Source organism: Bos taurus, chromosome 3, assembly GCF_002263795.3.
Source record: "Bos taurus isolate L1 Dominette 01449 registration number 42190680 breed Hereford chromosome 3, ARS-UCD2.0, whole genome shotgun sequence".
In the NCBI taxonomy this organism is placed as follows: domain Eukaryota; kingdom Metazoa; phylum Chordata; class Mammalia; order Artiodactyla; family Bovidae; genus Bos; species Bos taurus.
Genome location: NC_037330.1, coordinates 12780690 through 12792473, shown reverse-complemented (window position 1 = coordinate 12792473; position 11784 = coordinate 12780690).

The following is an 11784-nucleotide window of genomic DNA, read 5'->3' as shown; positions in this document are numbered from 1 at the left end:
CCTCCTGAGAAATATGTATGCAGGTCAAGAAGCAACAGTTAGAACTGGACATGGAACAACAGAATGGTTCCAAATAGGAAAAGGAGTATGTCAAGGCTGCATATTGTCACCCTGCTTATTTAACTTCTATGCAGAGTACATTATGAGAAATGCTGGGCTGGAAGAAGCACAAGCTGGAATCAAGATTGCTGGGAGAAATATCAATAACCTCAGATATGCAGATGACACCACCCTTATGGCAGAAAGTGAAGAAGAACTAAAGAGCCTCTTGATAATAGTGAAAGAGGAGAGTGAAAAAGTTGGCTTAAAGCTCAACATTCAGAAAACTAAGATCATGGCATGCAGTCCCATCACTTCATGGCAAATAGATGGAAGGGTAAGCAATGGAATCAGTGACAGATTGTTTTTTGCTGGGGGAGGGGGGCTCCAAAATCACTTCAGATGGTGACTGTAGCCATGAAATTAAAAGACACTTGCTCCTTGGAAGAAAAGCTATGACCAACTTAGACAGCATACTAAAAAGCAGAGACATTACTTTGCCAACAAAGGTTTATCTAGTCAAAGCTATGGTTTTTTCAGTAGTAATGTATGGATGTGAGAGTTAGACTGTAAAGAAAGCTGAGAACTGAAGAATTGATTCTTTTGAAATGTGGTGTTGGAGAAGACTCTTGAGAGTCCCTTGGACTGCAAGGAGATCCAACCAGCCCATCCTAAAGGAAATCAGTCCTGAATATTCATTGGAAGGACTGATGCTGAAGTGAAACTCCAATACTTTGGCCACCTGATGCGAAGAGTTGACTCCTTGGAAAAGACCCTGATGCTGGGAAAGATTGAAGGTGGGAAGAGAAGGGGACGACAGAGGATGAGGTGATTGGAAGACATCACCAACTTGATGGACATGAGTTTGAGTAAGCTCCAGGAGTTGGTGACTGACAGGGAAGCCTGGTGTGCTGCAGTCCATGGGGTCTCAAAGAGTTGGACAGGACTGGGCAACTAAACTGAACTGAACTGAGTCTACCTTCTCCCAGATGGCTGACATTCTGATTAAAAACAACTTTCCTTTCTACCCACATTTGCTTCTCTTAGGTAATGATTTTTGAGCAGTTGGACCTGATTAGGTAGTACTTTAAAAAAATTATAAAATTTATTGACATAAAAAAGCTAGATAAATTGAGAGTTGCATCATTTTTGTGAAGAGCAGCACAATGACCTTAAATCTTACCAAATTAATCTACAAATTTAAGATGAAAAAAAGAAGTAATAGAAGTTTAAGGAGGATGATAGGGAGTGACCTGGATACTCAATAACTCTTCTGCAGAAACATCCTACTAAGTTAAGCATAAATGAATCAGAAAAAGATGGATTTTTTTTCTTGAAATACACATGAGTTAATTTTACATGAGTTTAAATACCAAGACAAAATATGCTTGGAAAAATTGTTTTGTTAAAGCCTTTCCTCCCCCAAAAAAGTTTCACTCAAGGTAGATTTTTTTTTAGCTAATTTTTATCATTTGTGATTTGTCTCAGAAAGTAAAATGTGGTAGATATGCTCTTATTCTGAACTCAAAGTGATGGTTTTCCTAATAGTTACCATATTTTGGATGCTTACTGTAATACAACATCACACCAGGTACTATGCATATATTATCTTATTTAATGTTTGCATCAACACTATAACAGTTAAATAATGAAATAAGAGAGGCAATATTCTTTCAGGTCAGTATTATCATCTTCATTTTATATATGAGGAAAACTGAAGCTCAAAGAAATTAAGTACCTTAATTTCAAGTACCTTGTAAGCCTGAAGACTCTTAAGCAGTAGTGAAGCAGGCTTTCATCCCAGATCTGTCTGAGACTGAACCTAACCAATTCAATAAAGAGATTCAACAGGCATTAACATTTGAATAGGAATCTAGATACAACATTGCCCTTGTTGGAGAAGACTCTTGAGAGTCCCTTGGACTGCAAGGAGATCCAACCAGTCCTGGGTGTTCACTGGTAGGACTGATGTTGAAGCTGAAACTCCAATACTTTGGCCACCTCATGGGAAGAGCTGACTCATTTGAAAAGACCCTGATGCTGGGGAAAATTGAGGGCAGAGGGAGAAGGGGACAACAGAGGATGAGATGGTTGGATGGCATCACCAACTCAATGGACATGAGTTTGGGTAGGCTCCGGGAGTTGGTGATGGACAGGGAGGCCTGGCGTGCTGGGGTTCATGGGGTCACAAAGAGTTGAACACAACTGAGCGACTGAACTAAACTGAAAGCCATCTGTAACAGCAACATTTTCCATGGTCAAATGATTATATCTCAAAGGCAATTACTAAGGACCTATTCTGGGTCCCTGGTGGCAGGAAATGCAAACTTGGTTTTATGAAGTCTATAAATAAATGCTGTACTCTCTATAACAGTACAGGTTAAAGCTAAAAGGTTTTGGAAGACAAAGGAAGAGACATATTTAAACTAGGATGTGAGGAATTAGCCACAGTAATCTCATGATCATTGGATAAACCATGTAGCTCAAGGGCTCTGTCAATCATTGTGGAAAAGGGTTGGAACCTCTCCATTCTCTGGCTATCAACAGCTGGAGGGAAAATCTCAGATGCAGTGATGAAAGAGGATTGATAGAGATGAATAAGGAGTGCTGGCAGCATAAACAAATCTAGACAAAGGTAGGATTTACTTTAAATGTTACCATCACGTCATTTTCCAGGGGGAAAATGTAACAGGCATGGTTCTATCATGACAGAGAGGTAAAGAAGCACAGGCCGTGTTACCAGAAAGACTCAGAGCGCTTCCGCTTACAAGAGGGATGACCTCAAGCACGTTTTCAAACTTGACCTCAGGCCTCTTCATCTTTATAAAGGAAACAACACCACCCTTCTAGGTAGGTTGGTGCCAACCTATTCAAAACTCAGACCTGCATGAAACCAAAACGCGCTATTGTTTTAAATATGCACTTTCTACTCTACAACTTTTTACCAAATTGCCTTTATTTGTGGTGATGAACACTTACTGAAAATCACTGAATGAATCTATATATATTTAACAATTCTACTGAAGTATAATTTTCAATGATGTAATCCACTTGTTTTATCACGACAATCTAATTTTTAAAAAATTTCCACCACCCCAAATAGGAACTTGGCACCCATTTGTACTCTCCATTCCCACCCACAGCCCAGGCAACAGATTACTAATTTACTTTCTTTCTCTGTAGATTTACCTATTCTGAGCATAGAAATCAATTTACAATATGTGGTTTTTTGTGTCTGGTTTCTTTCACTCAGTATGTTTCCAAGTCTCATTCATGTTTTAGCATTCATGAGTATTTCTGTGAATATGTGTTGTTTTTTGAATCTTATTGGCTAGGATAACAAGATTTATTAATAATACACTTGAATATTTCACAATTTCCATGAAGGTACTGTCTACATCAACCTGAATCTGATAAGAGCAACAGTCAGAGATAACAGAAGAAATGGAGAAGGGAATGGCAACCCACTCCAGTATTCTTGCCTGGAGAATCCCATGGACAGAGGAGCCTGGCAAGCTACAGTCCATTGGGTCCCAAGAGTCGGATATGACTTAGTGACTAGATCATCATCATCAGAGATAACAAAGAAAGAACATATCTGATATCTACCACTGAATTTTGTAGGGTTCTGAGGGGAGCTACCCATCCCTAGGGGTCAATTTGCATACTTGCTACCATTTTTCTGACCATGTTCAGAAAAGATATAAGGTCAGATTAGGCTGCCCTTAACCTCTATCTTGGCATGCTGGACATTCTTTTCGTGTGCTGTGGCTTTGCTACCTTAAACAGGTAGCAAAGAACAAAAGCTCCCCAGCCTTCCAACTTTTTATTAGTTCTCTAATCTATGTCCTTTTCCTCCACCTAATTTAACCTCTAAATATGTGCTATTCATCATTTTCTATTGACTTTTATTTCTTATTAATTTATCTACCTGATTACATTTTAAAAGGTAATCCAAAGAGGCACCCTTCACTGGGATGGTCAAGCAAATCTCTCCCCATCTTAAAATACTTGCTGGACCTGCCAAGATGAACCTCACCTACAATGTCTGTGCAAAGACTCTTTTCTCTGTGTTTTTCTTTTTTTCCAGTTTGGCCATCTCAATACATCATCTGCCTTGTATAAACTGATCATTGGTCAGAGAGGAAGCTTGGTGTATGGGGAGAACATTGGGATTCAAATTCGATGGACATGAAGCTCAATCTTAGCTGTCAGTTACCCTCTGGGTGACTTTTGGAAAACTAGGCAGGATTTTTAGCCCTGGTTTTCTCATTTATAGGGCTTCCCACATAGCTCAGTTGGTAAAGCATCTGCCTGCAATGCAGGAGACCTGGGTTCAACTCCTGGGTCGGGAAGATTCTGTGGGGAAGGAAATGGCAACCCACTCCAGTATTCTTGCCTGGAGAATCTCATGGACAGAAGAGATTTTGAGCCCGAGTTTTCTCATCTATAAAGCTAATATTAATTATACTTGCCTTCTAGTTATTGTTGACATTAAATGAGATAATAGCAAAGTATATATCATAAGCATATAGTAGATACTGCATAAATGGCAGTTATGAAGTTTATTAACCTGTCACACTGAACTCAGCTCTCTCTTTTTTTTTTTTTCATTCCTGTAACCAACCAGGAGCTTTTGGAGCTTACCCAGAACAGACCCCTCCCCCGTATCCTCAGCTTTAGCTTCTTTCTGAAGTACCCAGATATTAGTATCTCATGCGTATTTCCTGAGTTTTTCAGATACTAAAAACCACCACCAACTGTAAGAAATTAACTTATCGGTGATCATGAGAACATAGCACGCAGATCTACTGACACACAAGGACTGATAAAATTAACCACCCCGTTACTTCAACATCAACCAATCAGAGAACTGTGTACAAGCTGATCACTTAACCTGTCGCCCCCCTCCCTCACCTGGCCTTTAAAATGCTTTGCTGAAACCCTTTGAGGAGTTCAAGTTTGGGAGGAGGGGGCATGAGCCACCCATCTCCTTGAATGGCCCTGCAATAAATCTTTCTCTGCTCCAAACTCTGACGTTTCATTTTTTTTGGCCTCACTGCTCGTGGAGCACATGAACTTGTGTTCGGTAATGTTCACTCAGTGACTCTTTCATCGAGGCTGCCCTCAGCCCAAGGTTTTCAGATCCAATCGCCTTCTCATACCAGCACCAGCATGATCACAAATTCCAATGATGGGTTCAAATAATTAGAAAGAATTTATAAAAAGGGAATTAGAACTTGTGTTGGGCCTGTTTGATTCTGGAAGTTCCATTGGAGAAGACCTCTGACTAGCCACTTGTGACTTGCTGGAAGCATCAAAACTATATCCAGTTCCATGAGCTTATGACCTGTGCAGTTACACAGGGTCCTGCACTATAAAGGGTTTAATGCTCTGCTGTTGCCATCTTGAAATTTCTAATACCTTTATGTTTAAATTTGTGCTTTGTAAATGAAGCCTAATGGGACAATGGAGTCAGCACATGAGCAGAGAAGATACTTACAATAGGTGTATCCACTTTCCTTGCTGCCTAAATGCAAATAGCATTTAAATATCCCATGAACACAGAATTCCAGTTCGATCCACCATGCTCAGGAAGACTCAAAGGGAGTACAAACTAAACATTAGATCAATAACTAACAGCCCCCAAAAGCCACACTTTCAATTTGAGCCAGAACTTGATTCAAACACAGTAAGAAGGAAGTTGCGTTCTAAGAAACTTGAACAACCAAGAAACCCTATTGTATCCTTTCTTATGGTACTTCCCTATATCAGTTAATCATGTATGTTGAAAATAACATAGAAGGAAAAGGAAATATAAGGCAATCTCAGTATTTCAGACTTTCCTTACTTGTCAGTAATCCACAAATAGAAAGTATTGGCATAATGTGCTTATATTAAGAAACTAAATTTTAAGTGAGACGTTGTTTTTTTTTTTTTTTTCCCCAGAATTTCCACTGTTCTTGTAAGAACAAAATGCCTATGCATGAATGAACTATGAAATACCAATTGTCTAATTTCTGTGGTTCTACATATGAGTGAAATACTCTCATATTTCCAGTTAAAGCTGGCATTGCAAAATATAGAGGTGATCCTTTATACTGCTAATGATTTAAATTTTTGTTTTTTCTTTTCTTATGATGACCTTAAATAGCAAATAAGAAACATCATGGCAAGAAGAGGGAGAGACCATGGAAGAAAGAAAAAAAAGTTTTATATATTAGTACTTTTAGCATCACTTTTTTTCTCTTGGTTTTTGAACAAGGGGTCTTCCATTTTTGCTGGGAGCCAGTACGGGAGTTCCCACCCATGACAAAGTCATGTGGGAGAGCCCTGACAGGCAAGGCGAGTCAGGGCTTGAGGACCCCTCTGGATCTGCCTGAGCGTCTACCCCCAAACCAGAATCTGTCTGTTTTACTATTTTACAACTTTCACCAACTCCTCTGACATCAATGGGGGGCTATTCCCGACCACCTTTCTCTGAAAGAAATCAACTTAAAGCTCTAGTTAAATACCCTCCTGGGCATAATAGGAGTGTTTCAATCCAAACCCCTCAGATGGCTCTCTAACTTGCCTGACAGGTTTACCCGGACTCCTACAGCTACGCTGTTTACAGCCTCCCAACAGCGAGAGGCATGGGAAGCTTAAGATATTCAAACAGTATAGAGCCTCTCAGAGAGTTAGAAATTGTTAGAATAGAACTAGTAGAAGATTTCATTGTTGAGCCAATGCTTGCTGCCAAGTTTCCACATCCCCTGTATTGTATCCTCCGAAGTGTATTAATTAATATAGTTGGTATATGGAAAAAAATAAGTAGTGGCCTTGGTGTTAACAACTTTAGACCCTTAAGGTAATAAATTATTTCCTTTGTTGTAAGCCCACTCCACCTTTGCCCTATAGGAATGCAACTTTATCTAACACCTTCGGAGGATGGCGCCAAACTTTAAAATAATTACTCTTAGAGAAAATAAGTCTTACAGTTGACAAACCTTTATCAGAGTCATAAAATGTTAACAGGCCTTCTGGCCAGAAGATGATGTAAATCACCTAAACCATTTGTATACGATAAGTTTGCAGAAAAGAAAGCCTGGTCTCGATAAGGATCAAAGACTGCTGACTTTGCATGATTTTACACCCCCTATTATCCTCTATGCACAACTTAAGGTATATAAGCTCCCTTTGAAAATAAAGCTACAGGCCTTGCTCAAAGCTTGGTCTCCCCGTGTCATTCTTTCTTCCTTCTTTTTCTCTCCTTTTCTTCTCTGTTCTTCCTTCATGGTAACTGACTTGGAGCGTGGGGGTTCTCTGAGACCACTTACTTGCCTGGGCTTCTAAGACCCACTCAAGAAGGTGCCTAAGGTGGGGCACCTTCCGCTATTCTAGAGGGTGCCTGCGGCCTCCGTGGTCAGTGCAAACCTGGTGTCACAGGTTTTATTAGTTTCCCATGTAAACCAGTCAGATCAAACGTCTGTGTCTTTTTCCTTTTATCTATCTTTTTCGCCAATGCCGTCCTCCTGAGGGAATCCCTGGATCCAACCGGGGCTGGACCCCAGTACGTTTTCACTTTTCACTGGGTCATAAAAGTTATATAATGTCCTGAATCTAACTCTGCCCTCCTCTTCATGACCCTGAATAGCTTCTTGGGGAGAACTTGGACTTCCTGTGTTCTCAGGGAAGGAGGCCCTGTGCAAATGAGCTGATTTCCTCTCATAATGAAAATTCTATTTTTTTTCTTTTTTTAGCTAGAAAATAATAGAAGCCAACTGGTTTGAGGCTTTCCCCTTGCCCCTCCAGCTTATGTAAATTTTTGAGGTGTTATTTTTCCATGCCTCTGGCAAGTCTGAAGACATAACACAATTTTGCATAAACATAAATGATATATTTATCTTGGGGTTCCTCTTTCTGAGACTCTTGAGCTGACATTTGGGTAGGGGCTGTTTTTACATCTTATCTCAAGGCCATGCTTAGCTTTAGAGATTTTATTAAATATAATAAGCAAGAAGCTGGGATGGTGCTAATGAGACCAAAGGCTGGTGGCAAGCACAGCAGAATCATCAAAAACACAAGATGCAATTATCATAGTGATTATCTAGGTAAACTTCCTAACAACTCGAGAGTGAAGGCAATGAATCAAATTCTTAAAGAAAAGGAAAAAGACTAGGCCCCAAAGTGATTGGCCAGGAGGAGAGAGACGTGATGTGAATCTCAAATTTTCCACAAAGTTTTTGGCAAATAAAGTCCCAGCGCATAAAATGCAACACTGAGCAAAACTGGGTGAGGCTGCAGTTTTGCCAAGAAGTTTTTGAATTATACTCCAGTTTGTCTCCATCTATGGCATCATAGTTCCCCTGAGCAGCCTAAGCCAAATTCCTGGGAGCTGTCCTCGATGCCTTTCTTCACTTCTAATCGATCAATTACTTTTACTGAGTTTCTCAAAAAACAAGTTTTGTGCCCCTCCCCTGTACTGTGTCTGTGGCTCTACCCTGTTCATCTAACAGTGAACAGTACCTAAGCACTCTCCCTGTCACCAGGCTCACCCACCATGAAGCTGTGACACAACCACCAGAAAGAGCTCTCTGAAGGACACAAATCTGAGACACACTGTTAGACTAAATCATCCTTGGTTCCTGATGGTTACAAGATAAATTTCCTTATGGTGCCAAGGTTACTGGGATAGCTACCTTTCCAGACTGACACAATTTTCCAGTAAGCAGATTTTTACTCTGAACATATACTAATCTGCTTATAAGTTCCTGAGCACATTTTTCTGTTTTATACCTGAGCACAGTTATCTATGTCTGTCTAGGCAACCCACTCCAGTGTTCTTGCCTGGAGAATCCGAGGGACGGAGGAGCCTGGTGGGCTGTCGTCTCTGGGGTCGCACAGGGTTAGACACGACTGAAGCGACTTAGCAGCAGCAGCAGCAGCAAAGCCCTTTGCTTCATTTCCTAGCCCATTCTTTCTGTGTTTAGTTTTCTAATTCAGTTTCCTTTTCCTCTCATTACTGTTCCTTCCTTTCTCCTCTTCCTGACAGCTAATATTTCTTATTAATAAATGTTTACTGTGTCTTAAACTTTATGCTTAAGACTCCACACATTTAATCCTCACAGCATGTTTATGAATTAGGTTCTACTGCTCTCTCATTTTTAATCTCTAAGGAGATATTTGAGTAACTTAACAGTCAATCCTAAAGGAAATCAACACAGAATATTTATTGTAAGGACTGATGCTGAAGCTGAAGCTCCAATACTCTGGTCACCTGATGCAAAGAGCTAACTCATGGGAAAAGATCCTGATTCTGGCAAAGGTAGAAGGCAGGAGGAGAAGGGGACAACGAAGGATGAGATAGTTGGATGGCATCACTGACTCAATGGACGTGAGTTTGAGCAGACTCCGGGAGCTGGTAATGGACAAGTCCATGGATCACAAAGAGTTGGTCACAACTTTGCAACTGAACAACAACAGCTAAGGTTACATAGATATGAACTGTGACCTGGATCTGAACTCAGATCCGGTTGGTTCCTACATGTTAATATTCTCTTGCTCACTGTGTGCTATCTCTTCCAGAAAAAATTTCCCTGAAAATTTCCCTTGGTTGAGTCACACAGTGACTAGCTGGGGTGTCCATAAGATCTGTGTCCTCTGATTTCCAGGCCTCAGCTGGATTCCTACTCCCACTCCTGAGTTAGGTAGGGAAACTGTGGCTAAGTTCTGGTCAGTGGCCTGTGGGAGCAATGAAATGTATTCCACTTTCAGGACTGGGCCCTAAAGTCTTTTGGCTGATCTTCCATGCTCTCCCCTTTTGCAGAGGAACTGGAAGCACTGAAGATGGCAGTACCATGAGATGTAAGCAACCTATGTTCCTGAGTGGCTCTGAGAGCAACTGATGATTTGTTTGGAAAGTTCCTGAGTCTTCTGGGCTCACCTGTTACAACTGTTAATGTTACTTTCCCTAACACATGGGCTAAGTGCTCCATCTAATCATGCTGCTAAGTCGCTTCAGTCGTGTCCGACTCTTCACGACCCCATGGATGGCAGCCTACCAGGCTCCTCCATCCATGGGATTTTCCAGGCGAGGGTACTGGAGTGGGTTGCCATTGCCTTCTCCCCATCTAATCATACTTTCCCATTATACTGAAATTATCTCTTTATGTATCTATCTCTTCCAGTGCGTTACTTTGGAAACTTCTTTTTAATTTTATTTTTAATTGAAGAATAATTGCTTTACAATAGTGTGTCGGTTTCTGCCACACATCAATATGAATCAGCCATAGGCATATATATAGCCCCTCCCTCATGAACCTTCCTCCCACCCCCCACCCCTTTCCATGCCTCTAGGTTATCACAGAGCCCTGGTGAGTTCCCTGAATCATACAGCAAATCCCCACTGGCTCTGTATCTTACATTTGGCAGTGTAAATGTGTTCATGCTGCTCTGCCCATTTGTCCCACCCTCTCATTCCCCTTCCCTTGTATCCAGTCTGTTTTCTACTGGAAACTTCTTAAGGAGAAACATTTTTTCCTAATCTATCTTTATGTTTGGTATACTAAGTGCACAATAAATATTTTTTGACCTAGAAAATAAATCAGTGGCTTACTAAACACTGACAATTAATATGTATTGAATGCTTATATGCAAAAGGCACATTATCAGACACTTACATTGATTGCTTTATATAATTCTCATAATTCATAAATGTTAACTAAGTGCTTATCATGTGTTGGGCTCTGAAAGAGGCACTAAGGGTACATTCTTAAACAAAACAAATAAAATTCTTGTTTACATAGAGCATAAATTATGCTTTGGGTAATCAGATAATAAACAAATAAGAATTTATAATGTCAGATGACAAAAGTGCTTTGGATAAATATGAGGTAGCATAAGAAGAAGAGTTGATGAAGATTAGATGATGTGTCTATCATAAACAGGTAATAAGGGAAGACTTTATGGAGATTACATTTGAGTAAGCTCTAAAGGATGAGAGGAAACAAGTAGTGGTTATCAAGAGGAAAGGCATTACAGATAGAGGGAACTGCAAGGACAAAAGCCTTGATTAGGAATGTGCTCACAATGGTCATACAAGGTATGAGCATGTGTGCTAAGTCGCTTCAGTTGTGTCAGAGTCTGCTATCCTTTGGACTGTCGCACACCAGGCTCCTCTGTCCTTGGGATTCTCCTGGCAAGAATACTGAAGTGGGTTGCCATGCCCACCTCCAGGAGATCTTTCTGAGCCAAGGATCAAACCTGCGTCTCATGTCTCCTGCATTGGCAGGTAGGTTCTGAGAGTCAATCCTTAGGCAGGTTGATAAGAAGTCCAGGGTCCCCAAGGAGGAATAAGGGGTCTGGAATTCTCAAGGAGGAGGAAAGGACAAGGTTTTTTTCTACATTCCTTAGTAAGGATTATATAACTATAATGTATCCTGCTTTGAGGACATGTTTCTCTTTCCTGAAAACCTTCTGACTAATCCTGTTGTCTTAAAATGTATATTGTGGAAATAGATCTAGTAATATCTTTACAACCTTGAGACATCCTTTTGATTTATTGTAATAAACAATTAAAAGTAAATAACTCTCTTGCTAAGACTAAGAATGGGGGCACTCTCCAGTCCCTTCCTGATGTCTATGTCAGAAGCTTTCTCTGTTCCTTTTTCACTTTAATAAAACTCTGCTACACAAAAGCTGTTGAGTGATCAAGCCTGATGCCTGGTCCCAAAGCTAAATCTTCTTCGGAGACCACAAATTCAC